This window comes from Plectropomus leopardus, chromosome 5, assembly GCF_026936395.1.
Source record: "Plectropomus leopardus strain MGB_pleo_1.0 chromosome 5, ASM2693639v1, whole genome shotgun sequence".
In the NCBI taxonomy this organism is placed as follows: domain Eukaryota; kingdom Metazoa; phylum Chordata; class Actinopteri; order Perciformes; family Serranidae; genus Plectropomus; species Plectropomus leopardus.
In genome coordinates this window covers 4,237,711-4,256,565 of record NC_142180.1, presented here as the reverse complement: position 1 = coordinate 4,256,565, position 18,855 = coordinate 4,237,711, and the positions used below count along the sequence as shown (strand labels likewise).

General features: G+C 40.5%; 1 protein-coding gene across 1 annotated transcript in view; it reads left to right on the top strand.

Moving 5' to 3' along the window:
* Window positions 1-18,855, top strand: part of tbl1xr1a (TBL1X/Y related 1a) — a 111,449-nt gene that overhangs the window by 10,100 nt on the left and 82,494 nt on the right. Inside the window, exon 2 of the mRNA XM_088077391.1 lies at window positions 10,674-10,742. The gene's annotated coding sequence lies outside the window, so the exon portion shown is untranslated. The remainder of the gene's footprint in view (window positions 1-10,673; window positions 10,743-18,855) is intronic.

Below are 18,855 nucleotides of genomic sequence, written 5' to 3'. Positions count from 1 at the left end.
GTGACTCATGTCTGACTTGAGTCCAAGTCATGTCTTGATTCTACATCTCTGGTAATAGTCAGTAGTTTCACCCAAAGCCCAGATATGAACCTTGTGGTGGTGTGAGAAGAAGTCAGGATTACCAGGATTGAAGTCATTAGGTCTGGTCTCTGGGGTTCACAAATGCCTCGACAAAATTTTGAGCCATCTTTCAATTTGGTGTTGAAATATTTCACTCAGTTATAACAATAAAGCACTTTAAAACTCCCACCAGAATCTGAATTTAACAGGAAATGCCCCTCCATGAGAAGCCAGTGCCTCCTGGACTGACTTTATAGTTCTGACACTGGTGTGTCTGTGAACACTTGATTAAGTGGAAAACGGGAACAGATTTGTTTGCATACAGAGGAATCCTTAACTGCCCATCCTGGGCTCCAAGCATCAAAGACAATCCCATTCAAGTGTCAAGTGAAAACCCAAGGCTCTCTTTATTATTCGCCTTCAGAGACAGATCTAAAAGTGCACCCTAATCTCCCCAGCACTCGCTAAATGATGAGCTGTTATGTAAAAGAATCCGGAGCTCTCTGGAGATCCTGGGGTTTGTGTTGAAACCAGGGTAGCTTTGCCTGGATAATCTCGCCCTCTCATATTAATGTCAGGATGCTGCAGAGGGGTGAGGGGCTCCTGACAGAGACAAAGAGGAGGAAGGAGAGAAAATCAAGGAGGGCAGGTGGATGGAAGGGAGGCAAATGCTAATTTGGTCAAAGCTAAAATCACAGGGAATATGGGGCATCTTTGTCAGTCACACCTATTCAACCTCCACACACACACACACACACACACACACACACACACACACACACACACACACACACACACACACAGTGCTAAAAGGCTGTTAGTGCTGTGCATACACAAAGGGATTCTCTTGTCAAAGAGAAGGGTGTTGAAACACCTGTAGAGAATTCTCCTAATCTGCCCTTACAGATTTCAAATATTTTCCGTATTTTCCGCACACGCGCGTGTGTGTGTGTGTGTGTGTATTCATAAAGAGGCAGCAGAAAGTGCCATGGGTAAGACCTTGTCGCTTCCAGTTTGATGCTGATATTTCACATCCCTCCAACTGAGTGTGTATATGTGAGGATGTATCTGGATGTATTTGTGGTTACTGAGAGCGGGAACATTTGTGTGTGTGTGTATGTGCGTGTAAATACTTTGATCTTCAGAGCTCCCTTGAGTTAAGCTCTCTTGTGCCTGAGAACAGGCAGTCAGTCATGGCAGCCTCTTCACTTAGAGCTGTGAGAGAGAGAGAAAGAAAGGGGGAGGAATGAGTGGTGTAATGGACCAACAGTGCAGAGAGAGAAGGGGTGGGAAATAATAATTTGGTGTGTCCTGCCAAAATAAATTCGGCACTCCTAATGACAGTCGAAGTGAAGATAAAACTTATGAAGGCAAATGAAGTATGGCAGGTCACTACAGGCCATTTTTCCAAAATGAAAAGACTGCTTTGAGGTCAGAGGTTCAGATCACCCACTTAACTCCTGAAGCTGGTGTCATTTCAATGTTTGGACACATAACTTCACCTGTCTCTGGTCTATTCACAGCCACAAAGTAGGGGTGGGGGATACACCAACTATACTGGAGGTATTGAGGCTTGTTCCACATGCAATGTATAAACTGACTTTATTTGAACATGGAGCATAAAGTGTCACGTTTTTAGAAGCCACTAGCATGTTGGTTCTCTCACTCTCTTCTTCAGCTCGCCACCTCTCTCTCTCTCACACACACACACACACACACACACACACACACACACACACACACACACACACATACAAAGCAGGGCTTTTGCAGAGCTCCAGACTGTGACTATTTAGTCACATATTTTGACCATGGATAACCTCTGCGACTTGCAGATACTATTAATATATTAACTGGAGAACTATTAGTTTGTTTCCAACTTACAAAGAATAAGTCATCAGCGCTGTGGTAACAGTCTAACTTAATGAGTGGTAGTGGTGGTAGTGTGAGCAGGTGAGGGGTGTGTTCATAGCTGCAGAGCTCCGATAGCGACTATTTAGTCACATTTGCAACCACAGAGCACCAGTGTGACTTTCAAATCATATCAATATATGAACTGGAGAGCTGTTAGTTTGTTGCCCGTTGAATGAATTCTCACTGTTAGAGGCGCCACGGTATCTGTTTAATTGTGTGCTTATGCTAACATCCAACTGTTGACCAGAAGCTTCAAGTCCACAACAAAAACATTGACGCTTCCTGAGATGAGCAAGGTCCTTCAAAATAAAAGCACCATAGGTCCCTCTCTGATTTATTTAAAAATAACAGTACTTACAATTTCATTATAAAAGTACTTTATTCAACTTCCCTATAACCATATTTTATTAAATGTTATTATGACAGTAGGGCTTTATTATATGACAATAGCTACTTTATTTTATTGTAACTGAAATTAATTTAATAATTTTCTGTTTTAGTAGTTAACACACTTCGAGGACATTTAAAAATATCGAGGTATATATGTTGTGTATCGTAATATAGCCTTAATATATTAGGATATTATTTTAAAGCCATATTGCTCAGCCCTACTACAAAGTCATGTTTCTTTATCCCCAGAATTTTCTAAGTAGTTGGAATAAGGGTCATTCCAGTACAAAGCACCCTCTGACTGGAATAATTGATCTCTTGACCTCTTTACGTTTCTTCAGGACTTCTTTATATTGTCATCTCTCTCTAGGTGTTGATGGATATTGGTTTTTCAGGGCTGATACTGATTATTAGTACTTGATATCAATCATGAAATAACTTTTCCTTGATTGAAACAGAGACGTCGTCGATAGAATGTCGATATGTCGAACGCATTCCAGCCATGTTTTGACAGACAACAGCCAATGATAATAAGAACAGCATCGCGGAGAACCAAATGCAGTGAACGACTTTGACTCTAGAATACAGCTGAGTGTTTGACAACTGAGTCGTATCACAGATCAAACTGCTGATGGTCCGACAGCAGCATAGTGAGACAGACAAACAGAGCGCAGCTTCTCCTCACAGAACCAAAGTGTCTAAAACAACCAAATTTTCAAAGGTGGAAAGTGACTTCTTTAGACTTCTACAGACTACTTTGTGTTTCAGGTTTAGTCAGACTTTGGATAGACTTATTTTGAAACACCAGGACGCATCGCTCCGTGTCTCATCCAGCCGCTCGCGCTGAGCTCTAGTTATTATTACCATGGGCAGATGTAATGTTTTGGGGGCCTGGGGCCACAGGCACATTACCTTATTTTCACCCTTTCTCTAACTGGGAATGTTGGCTGGCTGTTGGCAGCTATAGGAGAAGTAGGCCTACTCAAAAGTTTTTATTTTTTTCTTGAGTAAAAAGATTAATACCACAGAAGTTTCACAGAAGATTCACAGAAGAAGTCAGAGTTTTTTATATAATGCTGGAAAGTTTCATAAATAGTAATAAATCTTATGTTCATTACACTCCAACAAACCATGGTTGAATAAAACTGTCAGTGAAGCAAAATAATCGTTCATTAATCATATTCGAAGTAAAATGTTCTGTTAATCGTGATATTGATTTTAGGTTTGAGGTTTGGACTTTTGCTTGGAGGAAATTTTAGTAACTGGACCTTTTTGAATTTTAGAAGAATAGGTCTGCCAGTTGGTGATGCCTGTTCTACAGTATATTTGACATGTTCAATGTCTGACAGAAGATGAATATTTAAATCAAAATTTACCTTATATGTTTATATCTCACTTAAATAGTAAATAATAGTCATTTGATAAATATATATATAGAGTGAAATATTATCACGTTAAGACTTTTTTTCCATATTGCCCAGCCCTACTGCCTTCCCTGGTACTGGTTGAGTTTAATACACACACTTTTTCATTAATTAGCTTTATCAGCGACCATTAAAATAAAATACTGATACAGATAATTGGCAAAATGTCACATATTTGCCCTGATAATTGGCCAGGCCAAAAATCTGTTGACCCCTACTCATCTCAAAACAACTTGCCTGTGTTTTTAATTCATTGTACTAAAAAACTGTTAAGAAATGATCCAAGGCCACGGTACACAATTCCATTTTTTGTGGTACAACAGCTGAGGGCAGGGGTTGTGGATGGTCAGATGGTGAGGGAGATATCTGTATATTTTTGTTTGTAGTGCATGTTTGTTATGTGAGCAACTTTGTATGTTTTTCTTTTGTATTTGTTTCTAAAAGGACCCCCATGAAAATTAGCTGCTACATCTCGAGGGGCTGTCCTTTCAATAAATTCCTATAATGGAGGACAAAATCATCCACATTATCCAACACAGTATGTGAGCAATGTATGTTACATATGCTGTATCCACTGAGGAAAGCAGACTTTTTTGCCCTTAATGAACTGAATTTTATGCCATTTATTAATAGTCTGGCTGCTAACACGATGAAACAAAAGAGACTCAACACTCATTCTCTTTTTTAGGCATGCCTTTGCATTCTGAATCTCACACTCTTCTCTATGACTGATTTTCAGAGTGAGCCTTTTGACTGAGGGTGTGTTCACACCAAGCGTGTTGCAGCAGATTATATGACCGCTGACTGTGTTTCATAAGTTTGGTTTGCTCGGCCAAATGGGATCAATGCCAGTGAACTTGGGTGGCACCTAGGACTGTAAGACTGAGAATGATCGTCTCTGTTCACTTCCAAGACGACGTCAGTGTGGTGAAAGGGTTCGAAGGAGTTTGGGTGGAATCATACCAACATACAAGGATTTAGGGGAATCAGGAGACATCTGATAGCCAGGGGTTTGTCATTTTTGGAAAGCCTGGCATAGCAAAATGAACTGAGGGCAAACCACAGTCTGGACTGATCATAATTATCACTTATTCCTTCATATCTTCTTACATTTTAATAATAAATGGAGGGTAAATCATCACAGCAGGACTGCAGACGAGTGCATCTTTCCAACTTCTTGTGACTTGAATCAGATACGTTTTGACTGAAACAACCTGGCAGGATAACTGGAGAAAACACTCTTCAATAAAAACCCATACTTGTTAGTCCCTGTAATTTATTTTTACCGGGATGTTTGGCTTAAATGTAATTGGAAAGTGTGAAGCCAAATGAATTAAATTAGATTTTTCCACCGGAGCAAAGAAAACAAACAGTAGGCTTGTTGTACCCTCAGTTTGCTCAAATTGGGTCACTGCCTTGTTAAGATGGACCGAAATAACTCTGATGATGGCCTTGGTTTTTAAACTGTTTCAGACCGTGTGTACTGTATAAATGAGCCCCTACTTTCTTCCTAGTTCCGACCAATCACAAACAGCGCTCACGTTGTCTGCTGGAAGTAGAAAAGCAAGTTGAAAAGAAAAAAATTCCATGTGCAGCAGCCCACAAGAACCACAAATCATAATGCCTGAAAAGAAGCAGCTGACGTTTGTTTCCCCCAAATGAGCCACTTCTTTTTAAAGCGTGGGTTCTCTTGAAATTCCATCCAATCCAGATTCAGTACAAGGTGTTCGCTAAAGAGAACCATCTGTGACTAAAGAATGTGAGGCTTGGATAACAGGGCGAGATTTTTTCCCCCCTTTTCCTTGAAAGGGTTTTATGGTGGCTCGTGTTCTGCCAAACATTCCTGCCTGCATGATTTCCAGCAAAAGCATTTCCCCAGGCTTAATAACACTTTGAAAGTCACCTCTGTTTCTACGTGTTTCCAATTGGTTTAGCTTTTTTTCATCAAGGAATCTTTAAATACCTCCAGTATGTTTGTTGGACTACTTCAGGTATGGCAGACATTGCATAACAAACCTGTATATTAACTCATAGGCCAGCGATTACCCATTAAATCCAGCCTTTCTGTCTAAATTCAATTTAAACCCACCGTACTACAGAGGCCAAGCAGGGCAACTGTACGTGTACAACTATGTAAAGAATACTGTTTACTTACTGTTTACTTTCATAATGTTTAAATTATTATTTTTTATTAGCCTGCCCGATTATCAGGGCCGATTTTGGGACATTTTGAAGATTATCTGATCAGTATTTTATTTTAATGGTCGCTGTCAAAGTTAATTAATGAAAAAGTGTGCATATAACACCCAACTAGCACCAGGGAGGACAGGGAATGCTAATCATGTTTATTCCCAGCTATAGAAGATCATGTAGCTGTGTTAGCCATCATTTGTGTTATCTTATAGACCTCACTGGCACAGGGATTGAAATCTGGTTTTCCAAGTTGCAAAATTCTACCTTGGTATTTCACTATAGGGGTGACACCTTCCAGATTACAAATATTCATTTGAATACAAAAATATATACAGGTTTTTTTTATCAAAACCTTTCATTTAGGGTGATTTGAGCCTGGATGAGCCACAATTTCCTCATGTTAAATTTAGACAAAACTGAAGTTATTGTTCTTGGCCCCAAATACCTTAGAAACTCCTTTTCTAAGGATGTAATTTCTTTCGATGGCATTGCCTTGGCCTCTAGCTGTAAGCTCTAGCTCAACTGTAAAGTCTGCAAATGTAGGATGGGAGCCAGAGCCTTCAGTTACCACGCTCCTCTTTTATGATACCATCTCCAGTTTCGGTCAGAGAGGCAGACACCGTTTCCACTTTTAAGACAGTAGACTGAAGACCTTCCTCTTTGATGAAGCATATCAGTAGGGCTGGCTCAGGTTGCCTGGACCAGCCCCTAGTTAGACTGACATAGGTTTAGTCTGCTAGGGGACTTTCTAGGATACACTGTGCTCCTTTTTCCTTCTCTTGCTCCCTTCATCTGCAAACGCTCATGTCTGTTTTATACATTACACTAACTCGGTTGCCTTTCCGGAGCATTCGTGCTCCCTTGTTTCGTAGTTTTCCCGGATCTTGGCTGCAGTCTTGGCTGCGCCTGGATCGTGGTGATGGCTGTGCTCATGCTGTGACCCTGCCTTTGGCTGTGCTCATGCTGTGGCAGCATCTCTGGCTCGCTTTGATCATGGTCTTTGTTGTGCTGTTGCTGGGGTTCTGTCTGAGGCTATGCCTGTGTCATGGGCCTTGGTTACGCAGATGCCGTGATCCTACTCTACGTGACCTTTGACTGCCATTATTATGTGTCATGCCTCCACTTTTAATAAACGCATGGGACTCTTATCTACACCTACGATATTTGCATGTAACATCACATGCTATCATGGAGTGCATTTAGTAATTTTATGTCTATCACTATTGTTACATGATATGCTATTGAATTGAATTGCAATTTAATGAACCCTTAGGGCCTGCCTTAATATTACACACACTCGTATTGCTCTGCGCACAAAATGCACTTTTTATAATCAAGCTTTAAAAAAGATTATAAATTAATATTGTTTTCTACTTTTACTGGGTTTATTTTTTAACCAACATCAGTCCTAATCATAAATATCAAACACTCAGAATTTTAATCCTTTAAATACCATTTTTTTTGTCATGATGCCACTATGGATTAAATGAAAAAATAAAAACACAAAAAAGAATGATCTTAATATACGACATGCAAAGTATTTTTTTTATTTACTTTTAAAAATAATAATTAAAAAAATATATATATATTATTTTTTATTAGCAGCAACATTGATAGTGACAGTGCACCTATTGGAAATAGTGTATATTCTCCATATGCCAAATATGGTAAAAGACGGCATCACCAGGTGGAAAATAGTAAAAATGATAAATTTCAAGTCAAAAGGCAAGATTGACACCCAGAAATAATACAACGCATGTTTTATGCTTTGATGGCTGTGGGATCAAAACTTGCAGTTTGAATAGGCTTCCTTGGCACATTTTTTTGCACTTAACAGTACTATGAATGAAATTTAGTTTCTACAGTGTATTTTAGACTTATTGTAGGAGCTGAGCAGGAAATTCCACGATCAAAACATCAAAAACAATAAAAATACACAAGCTTGCCAAATGTATGCCACATGCATGAACATGAACAGCCAAAATTTTCAAATAATAAAGGGTTAGTTGAGCTAGTATACTATTGAAGCATGAAATGCAATTCAAATTGCACAAAAATTCTGCTTTCTCCATTCGCCCCAAAAAAATTGAACTTAAGATCCACTTTCCAGTCTTTTCCAGAGCTTTCAACTGAATCTCACAGTTTTCATCAGCAAATGTAGTTTGTTCAGTTGCACAGAGATGGTTTAGTTGTCATCACATGACCCCAGTATGGAACTTCAGCCACATGATAACATCTAATGTGACAAGATTATTGTTAAGTGGTGTTATTCATAGGCCTACATAGGTGGTGACAATTGAGCAAATATTGTGGGGCATATTTATTTTGAAAGGTCGGAGCATAGTTTAAGAGAAATAAGTCATGTGAAAATTGGGAAAACTTGTCTTGAAGCTAATATGAAGCCATGGTGGGAAAAATAAGAAAATACAATAAAATGAAAACAGGACTCTTATCACAAATGTATTCTGTATTCTGTATTCTGCACTGCAAAGACCAGCTCATGTTTTTCCTGATCATTAGAAGGTGCCGACATCTGCCAGTGTTTGAATTCGAAACAGAAGTCAGTGCATATTTCCCCTTATCATGTATGCAAGAAGTAATACTATCAGTGCTGGTTTCATAATGCTAGCACTGGCATAATTTGGTGTGAAAATGAAATCGGTAGAGAATCAGACCATCCTGGAGGAAGGATCTGAGAGGTTGTTTTTTTTTTTTTTTAAATAGAGCGGGTGCTGATCAAACAACAAGGGGGTTGAAGGGTAAGTGGTGAGAGCTGAGGCGGAGCTCGTCATCAATCTGGCAAAGAAAGCTGGAAACCTCAAACCTGGCAATACCAACAACAAGCTGGCATGCATATCTGTTTTTAAAAAAGGGACATATTGATGTCTGACTGTCATGTAGCAAAGGGCCAATTACCTTATCAAATAATTATCAGAGCTGCTTTTAAAAAACCTCACATCATCATGGAATGAATGAAAATGAGGAACATCACCTTTGATAAGCAAAAAAATATATATATTTCATCCTTGGGTAGGTACTTAGTATGGTGATGATTCAAATCGAGTCAATTTTATTATAAAGCCCATTATCACAAATCACAGTTTGCCTCAGAGGGCTTTACAGCGTACGACATTCATCTGTCATTAGATCCTCACATCGTCACAGGAAAAACTCTGTAAACTGTAACGGGGAAAAAATGGTAGAAACCTCAGGAAGAGCAGCTGAGGAGGGATATCTCTTCCAGGGCGGACAGAAGCAATAGATGTCCTAAAAAACAACTAAATTACAGTCGATGACAAAATGACATATAAGAAAGAGAGAGAGAGAGAGAGAGAGAAAAGAGAGGGGTCAGATGCACAGTAACACTAATAGTCACAATAACATATAACAATAGTAATAGACATGAAGATTAATAAATGTAATTTATGCTGGCATTTAATATTACATGCAGATATTGTTGTTTATGTACGTGGCAATAACAGTCATATGTGTATGTTAATGATGGAGGCATGACCAGTAATACTGGCAGTAGAAGTTGTCATCAAGAAAGATCATGATGCTTTGCAGTGTCATTCCATCTCTTTTTTAACACTGTTAAAGATTCAAAATCATGCTTAATATTCCACCCAAACAACAGTTGACCCTATAAATATTCTCTGTTTTAATTCACTCATAATGTTGTGTAATCCCTCCCTTTGCCCTCTGTCCTCCAGAAAAACTCACATGCACACACATCCTGTGTTACTCAGTTCCTCCAGTTGGTCCTCTGGGTCTATGTAGGTCACTGCTGTAAGCAGACCATCTGGGCTATCACTGGCTGAGGTGTCTGTTACTTGGCACTCTGTCTGTGTGTGTGTGTGTGTGTGTGTGTGTGTGTGTGTGTGTGTGTGTGTGTGTGTGTGTGTGTGTGTGTGTGTGTGTGTGTGTGTGTGTGTGTGTGTGTGTGTGTGTGATGCTTATAAGTGGGTGTATATGTTTGTGACAGTCTATGACTTGTTTCTAGAGGTCTCCTGCTCTTTAATCTCTAAAAGATGACTGTCTTACAAAACTGTCACAGATAATTATTTTCTCATTGACGCTGTGTTATTATTTTCTCATGAAGGCCATGTTCAGACATTACCACTGCGTAAAAACTACCCAAGATGGAGGGCTCCCACTTGAAATGTAGAGTTGTCCAGCAAAAAAAAAAAACAAATCTGGGTTAACTATGATGCATTGCAGTGCAACATCATCCAGTAACACTCTGCTATTGTTATAAATATGTAATATGTGCAGCCCTGAATTTAAGTACACATTCCTAGTAGTTTACTTTGGAGGATAATATTATTGTCAGCGTGATAACTTGTCAAATGCTTCTTTCTGTATTATGAACTGATGTGCAGTGTTTGGGCGTCCGCTAAGCCCTCAAACCTGTGGATAAATGACTCAAACCAGGAGTTCCTGGTAGCTCATGTGGTGGAGCAGGCACCCCAGGTGCAGGGGTTATGTCGTTGCCTCAGCAGCTGCGGGTTCAACTCCAACCTGTGGCCCTTTGCTACATGTCATCCCCTCTGTCATCCTCTCCCACTTTCATGCTAACATCTGTCCTATCATAAACCAAGGCAACAAACAAACAAACAAACAAAAACTATGTCATCTAAGAAATTACTGAAACAACTCATCCTTTCTCTTACTTGTTCTTTGTCTCAACAGGACATGCAGATACATCCACTCGCGGAGTTCCTTGCTTTACCAGCACAATGTTTTTGATCTGAACACCTGGTAAGCTTGACCCTTCGCTAAGCTCCACCCCTTCATTTTAACACTGCACATAGGCAGTTTAAATGATAACATTGGCAGTCACTATCATTTGTTATTTTTGAAACAATAGATTTCAAACAGAACTAAAAGAATGCTGGCTTCTCGTTCCTGGCAGACATCAAGCACACGTCAACTAAAATAGTGTTGCTCAACATTAGCCACCGTAACACAGAGATGGCGCTATAGGGCAGCAGCGAAGTCCCCCCTTTATACCGCCCCTGCATTGTTACACAAAACAAAATTACGGCTGCATCATGCTGCTCCAGTATACACTGCATGGCATCCTGTGATCAAAAGAGGCGTGACAGGTCTGGTGTTTAACACACGGCCGCACTTTCTAAACAATAACAAAGGCGTAACATGTCAATCAGAATTTTTATTGTCTCTGTTATATGGCAGCTGATCTTGTCCTCTGCTTGGAGGCTAAGGAGCACCTGAATCTCATTGTTTTCCCAGTTTGCGGACATTTACGGACACCATTCTTCTTCTTTGAATTAGCCGGCAAAAACATTTCCTGCAAAATCCAAGAAATTGGTATAAAAGGATTAGAAAAATATTTTTTTAAAGCAAGGAAAAATGTCCAAAAACTATATCTATTTATTATATATATTATATATATAATATCTATATATATTTATTATCATTGTTAAAAACTTTTTTTCTGGTCATTTTCTTTGATTGTTTTTTTTGTTTGTTAAGTAGGCTATGGCTCTCAGGTACTCCATCCACCAGTGGTCGCATACAGACGTTAAAGGGTGTGTCTTATAAAAGAAGACTTTCAGCGTCTGTATTAAACTTGAGGGGCATGAGAAAGTGTTGATATTTGGTGACCTGGAATGTGAACGCATTGAGCATCTTGAGCAGGGCTTTTTGTAATGTGACCTTTACAACCACATAATAATGTTTTTAGCTAATAAAACGCTCATTGGCGTTGGATGTAACACTGTGTTACCACTGGAAGTAACTAGCCATGCTAATGTTTGCAGCTGACGCTAAAGCAGACAAACACACAGTTTAATCTAATCCTTATATTTCTTCTCTTGTGTTACTGGTTTTAGTCAGGCCAAAAAAGACACCACCCCAGAACTCTACGTTTAACAATTATTCCACAGCAGCATGACGGATTGTACATGGCAAGGTGTGGTATTGGCCTAACAACAAACAGCTTGATAGCAGACAAGTATTAAAATATTTGTTTAGCAGTTCTGACCTCACACACAAGGTGTGACGAAGTTTCCCAGTAGCAAAGAGCAGCAACACCACTCTTTTACCACAAATAGGAAATGACTTCATCTAGATTTATCTATTTCTTTAGCCATTATCTATAACTGGCCAACATGATCACCACACACCATGTAAGAAGCTACTGAAGCCTGAAAGGGCTTCTATGTTCTTTGATGGTGTCACAGTTGGAGAGATTTTCATTTCACAGCTATGAGATAAGACTCTGCAATATGTGTCTCATGTGTGAAACATGAGACTTGGCAGGTTGAAGAGGTGAACATCACCACAGTCAAAATGTGTGCTTTCTCAAGGTGTTTGTGCCGAGGTTGTACTGATTAAAGGGGGCTAATGCTAGCCTCTGTTTCAATATTAGAGCATCTATCCAGTCAGTGTTGTCTTCCTCTGGCAGGATATTGCGCAGGTAGATTGATTACACGGTCACTTTATTGCATAACTGGTCAGCACTGCAAGTCTGAAAAACAAACCTTCACCCAGCTTGATTTTAATGTGTCTTTAAATTTGACTTGGTAGAAGCCTTTCATTACAGTTTTGTTTAGCAGGGATCAATCAATCAATTTTATTTGTCACATGTAATCATATATGGTGATGTGGGTGCCAAGGCTATGGGTGGTTCTAGGATCCTAGCAAGCCCCTAAAAGTGTGGAATTACAATGACAAGGCCTAATTAATAAAGTTTAACACTAGGAAACGCTAAGACCCCATTTGGTGGCTTAGGACTGTCCAGCTGTGTGATGGCTGGGCGCGAGCCACAGTTGCTCTCTTTGCGCAGTGCATTGTGGGAAACAGTAGGTGAGGCAGACTGGTCCAATGCATACTGAGGATTTTTTCTGAATCAGTATGACATCCGGGTATTTCTGGCATTCTGTGGATTTCGCTTTTGTTCGCATACTGCATACTGCATACTGCATACTACATTTTGACCAAATCAGTACGTACTGCTAGTGAAGTAGGCGGTTTCAAACACAGCCTTAGTTTCTAAGAGCTTGACAATCACACACAGAGTTAAAATAATGTGAAAAATATAAGATCTAGTTAGTACCAACACTAGAGAGAAGTGGGAGCTAGTTAGCCCAGCTTCTGTAAGTTTGTTTTCTCTCCCATAACTTTTACACAGAGATAAAGCTGCTGGGCCGCAACGAAGTCCCCCCTTTATACCACCCTGCACTTTTACACAGAATCAAACAACAGCGGCATAATTCTTCTCCAGTGTGTGATAATACACTGCATCACAGCATCCCACAATCAAATGTGGCATGATGGGCGTGACGTTTAACGCACAAGAGTCCGCCTCTAGCGTGACATACAATATACTCGTCAGCAGTGTTTTCTAAACAATACCAAAGACAAAACATGTCAATCACAATCATTTACCTTCTCTGTTATATGGCAGCTGATCTCGTCCTCTGCTTGGAGGGTAAGGAGCTCCTAAATCTCATTGCTTTACACAGAGCTCGTTTTGGGGCTGTTACTACCTGCATTCCTGGCTCAGAGGTGAGACCACTCTGTCCCCCTTTTCCACGATCGGATGTTATGTATGGAATGGCGAGACGGGATAACGGCCTGATATCCCCACCTTGAACAGGCAGAGTAAATGCAGCTTATGTCAGTGGTTCTCAACTGGTCTAAGTCACAGGATTCAGTTTTCTCCTTAGTCATTAGTCAGTCAGTCATGTTCTGTAACCGCTTGTCCTCGTAAGGGTCGCGGGTCGCGGGTCGCGGGGGGGGGGGCAATCCCAGCTGGAGAGATCGCCAGACTATCGCAGGGCCAACACATATAGACAGACAGCATACATGCTCACAGTCACACCTAAGGACAATTTAGAGTCACCAATCAACCTGAGCTGCATGTCTTTTGACTGTGGGAAGAAGCCGGACACCCCGGAGAGAACCCACGCAGACACGGGGAGAACATACAAACTCTGCATAGAAGGCCCCCCCCCCACGGACAAAACCCCGTTCCAACCGGGTTCCGAACCAGGGACCCTCTTGCTGTGAGGCAACAGCGATGTTTGTCCGTCCCACAAAATTCCACGTTGTGCGCTGTACAGATGTCAAATGGAAGTTAGTTAAGTTTTAGAGGACAGGTTTGAAATCCAGCCTCAGATGAGTCAGTCTGTCCTGATGGGAGACCAGAATAGAGGAAAGAAGAGGCATTTCTATTATATGCAGTTGAATGAAAACAAAAATAAGCTTTAAAAAACTGTCAGCACTTTGGGTACGTTTATTTAGGGTTAAGTGCGAGCCACAAAACCAACAGCCAAAACGTAAATAAATGTCCTATGAGTGTTGACAGTTTTTGTCCATTCCCTCCATATCCTCTGATACCAACACTTGGGAGCTTTACTATTTCTTAATGTCCTTGTTTCTCAGAATTGTGAAGCATAATGTGTGGGTCATTTGTGCTTTTCTCCTCACATAATATTATCAAAGAGTTTTAAGGCTTTGGACCTTGGTTACTGTAAATTAGTGTCAGTGTCTTCATGCATAAAACACAACAAAGAAAAGAAAATGTGAAATATTTTGAGTAAAGACTGTCAAAACCCTGAAACAATGAGCGTTGTTTAAAGCAAACCTGTGAGTACTGCCCCCTGCTGGTCAGGCTGTGGCAAACAGACTTTAGATTGTAGTTTGGTGAATGCAGAGATGAGTGCTGCAGTCTCGGATTAGCAGCTGAGCTCAGGGCAGCTGATCTGACAGAGAAAGCCTTTCACTGGGGCCCCCTGCTATAGCAACATCTAAAGCTTTTTTACACAAACACACACACACACACACACACACACACACACACGCCGCTTCCTGTGTGCAGTGGGACGAAAGCAACACCAGGCTGGAATGCCGAACCCGAGTGTGGAAAATTGATTGGAATGTTGTGTAGGCTGTGTGTGTATCTGAGTGTTCACGTAGGCCAGGGTGTGTGTATGTGTGTATCTGTGAGAAATGGGGGAAGGGCAATGGAGTTATGGCTGAGACACTTTTTGTGTGTGTGTGTGTGTGTCTGCATGTCTGCCTTAAAGGGACCGCTCAACATATTGGGAAGTAGGAGTATTTGCTTTGTTTACACGAATGAGATAAGACGGTGGATATCAGTCTCATGTCTATAATCAGAATAAAAATGGTGTGAGGATGTGGTTAGACTAGATTAGCACTGAGAGGAAAGCAGGAGGAAAGATCAAAAATACAACACATCTAAAGCTGCCTAATTTGCATAATATGTTTTATTTCTTGTTTAACCTTGTCTTTATGCTAAGCTAGGCTAATCATGTCCCATCTTCAGCTCCATACATAAAGGTTCCCAGGGTTGTTTTGTTGCAAACAACAACAAAAAGCTGTTTATGATCTATATTTCCAACACATTCTCATCCCAAGTTGTGACATGTTGCCGCTTTGCAGTGGATTTCCGCATCTACATATTACACTTTAGTTATCCTTCTGCGTCTGCTGTTTACATTCTGAGATACCATTATTATGATGTCAACAAAAGGCACATGGTTAGATGAAATGGCCTGTACTTATGTTTAGGCAACACAAGCACATGGCAACCAACGCTGGAATGTCGACTAATGCTCATACTAGCACAGATGGTTAGGATTAAGGGAAAGAGGCACGTGTGTGTATAAAAAACATCACATTCAGACAGGAAATGAACACCGGACTCCTTGATGCCAGCAGTATTTCGACCTGATGCCGTCACACGGCACACGTGGCATGACGCGTTCTGTCCAGCTAATCACCGGCGTACAATAACAGTGATGTTTCATGCACACACAAAAGGTGGTGTTTGGTGTTGCAATCTTACACGAAAAGCACTGTCAGAACAGCAGTATTTTAGAATTTCACAATGAGAACAGGCTGGTATTTCTCACCAAAATACATTGTGTCATCCTCAAGGTCGATGTGCTATATGCATTTCCCTCCTCATAAAATATTTGCAGCCCAGTGGTGCATTGGTAGTTGATGAGATGGGTGCACTAGTAGGTAGATGGGAAGATTACACAGGAGGCTCTGGGCATGCTCTCCTTTATATTCCAATGGATATTTGGCTGAAAGGTGGGTATGCAGTAAAACAAAAGAGGTGGGTACCCAAATAGCTGCATATACCTTCCACTACACCACTGTTGTAGCTAATAATGTATGGCCCACCAGATTATTTTGATAATATGACTTTTTTTTTTCTACCCCCGTCTTAAGAATGCTGGTTTTACTTTTATCCATGTTGAGAGTGAGATTGAATGACAGAGACAGACACAGCGGGCTGCACTGTAGTGGACAGAGCCTGGTACTGAAATAGCGACATGCAATGTGTGGTATGAAAAACATAGCAGCAGTTTAGTGAATCATTCAAACGTTATTTAACTTATGTGACTGTGGGCCATGGCGCCACACATGTGTGAACAGGAACAAAAATAATTTAGTTTAATTTTATGAAAAACACTGACACCAAAATCAGCGCAAAAAAAGCAGAATATGACGTAAATGACACCATGATGTAACTATCTGACGAATAGCCCATTACTGTAAAAATACAGACTATAAAGATTACCCTGGGTTATGCACTAGCTAGGGAAAAGTAATTGGCCTGACTGAGACATTGATAATAACTCTGTGCACAGCATTCAACAGCACATCTATGTGGCGAGTAGCGGACCTCCCATAAAGGGGTACCCGTTTCACAGAGGCAGTGATTCCATCCTTTGATTTGCTGTCTAATATTATTTTTTTGCACGTAGCGACAGCTGCACCGCAGTTAAGACGCACTGGCTTTGCATTCATGAAACCAGGTAAGATGAATGTATACTTGTCTTTCCATTCTTCAATAATTGCCCTATTTCCCTATAGCAGGTTAAATGTTTAGCTAACTTCACTCCTCACACAGCATTGTATCATACCTCCAGCACGCAAACAATTAAAGAAAAAAATGGTCAGTCCAAGTGGTGATGTTCTGTGTGTAAAAAAGAAGCATTCATTTTCAAAAATTAAAATAATAGGCTGCTACATGTTTATTATTCACAATAATAAAAGCAAGCTCATTAAGAGCATTTCATGACTCAATTCTATCTAGGAAATTCACAATTTAATTTCATAATGGGCCATTTCATAATGGGCCTCCATGTCCTCTGTTTTTTCTTGAGTTATTTTTATCCATTCTCTGCATTTCCCACACATGCGTGTCCTATAAGGCGGTCTGTCGCAAATTTCAGTTGCTTTTTTTTTTTTTAATCAATCAATTTATTAAATAAACCTTTGATTATGTTCTGGCCTGCCATCTAATTGCTTAGAAAAAAATTGGCCCAAGGCCAAACTTACTTGCCGGCCTCTGATGTATACTATAGTCTTCATCTACATTTCTTGGCACGACACCACCAACTGTCGATCAGTGGAATAGGTTAAACCATCAGCAGGAGTGAGTAGCATGTTACCTGTAACCCTCATGCACGTGCCAGTAGAGCATGATATCAATAACAAATGCTCATCAAAACTTGGCTTCATAGCACCACTAGTGGTCAAAACCTCCATATGATTCCTTTAAGTCTCTTCACTTCTAGTTATGCAGTAAATGGCTGACAGCTCTACTACTATCAGCAGAAATGCATCAAGAGATTTGAAGTGGAAGGAGCTGCTAGTTCTGGTGTGTGTTCATACCTCATTTCATCATAATGGAACAAACCAAATATGCTTATGTTTTAACAACTAGTTTAAATGAATTTTTATCCATCCATTTGGCATGGTGGATGGTTTCACATACTGCAGTACACATGAAGCCATTGCTGCAAAGCTAATCAATGAAGACTGGGACAGGTCTTTGACTCCATGGGAGCTGTGGGGATCACACGTGCAGTGTTACTGCAGCTGTGCTGCTGGAGGGTTACAGCAGACGGCACTAGAAGTATAGGGATGGTGTCCGCCTAGGTCCTTTTTGGGTGCGCTCTTTATGGCCTCCCTGGATTAGCTCAGCCTGACAGAATTTCTTGGGTATGCTCAAGTGCATGGTGGCCAATATGCGATAGAAATAGATTTTTTTTTTTCATTTCAAAGCATTTGTTTATGGTCTTTTATTAAGCACTTTTTCAATAATTGCTGAGTTGTAATTTTCACCCATACCTTTACTTTTCGTGCAAAATATATTCCAAATCAAGGCTGACTGGGGACACCTCCGTGAAACAAATAAATCATTCCGTTCGATGATAGTGCATCAGCTATTGAGCCTTTCGGCAAGTGCAGACCAGATATCACTGTGCATGTGTTGCACCCCAATGACATGAAGTGATATGATGCTGTGATTTCTCCTCTTTTAACCTCCCTGCATTGCTATGGAAATGAAGCCTGTCAAACAGGCTCAGGTCTATCAGGCTATAAAGCATGCACTGAGCCCTCCCTTTAATATTCTACTTGTGCATCTAAAGTCTCCTTGAAAGCAGTGGGGAGAAGGAGCATGGCTTTTTCCTCTTTCTGGTGATCAGCCCATCTGGGTAATGCCGTGGAATTAACATTAGCATGCTCGATGTGCTTTCATTCAATATCCTACAGAGGTAGAGCAACACCAACACACTGTCCTTGTCATACGCACAACTCTCGCAGGTCTTCCACTTTCTCTGTTTCATTCAAACTCGCCATAGATATAGTGTGACTGACTCCCACACCAATCTGCTTGTGTTGCTAACTTTGGTTTCGCATCACATACATAAATCTACATATTGTGCGTTCTGCGTAGGGCTGCATGCGCTGAACTGTGACCCCTGAATCCTGACAGCTTTGCACAAACACACAAACTTTTAGAACCCAAGTTACATTTTAGCAGCTGTCCAAATAGCATAAAAATTGATATTTTTTA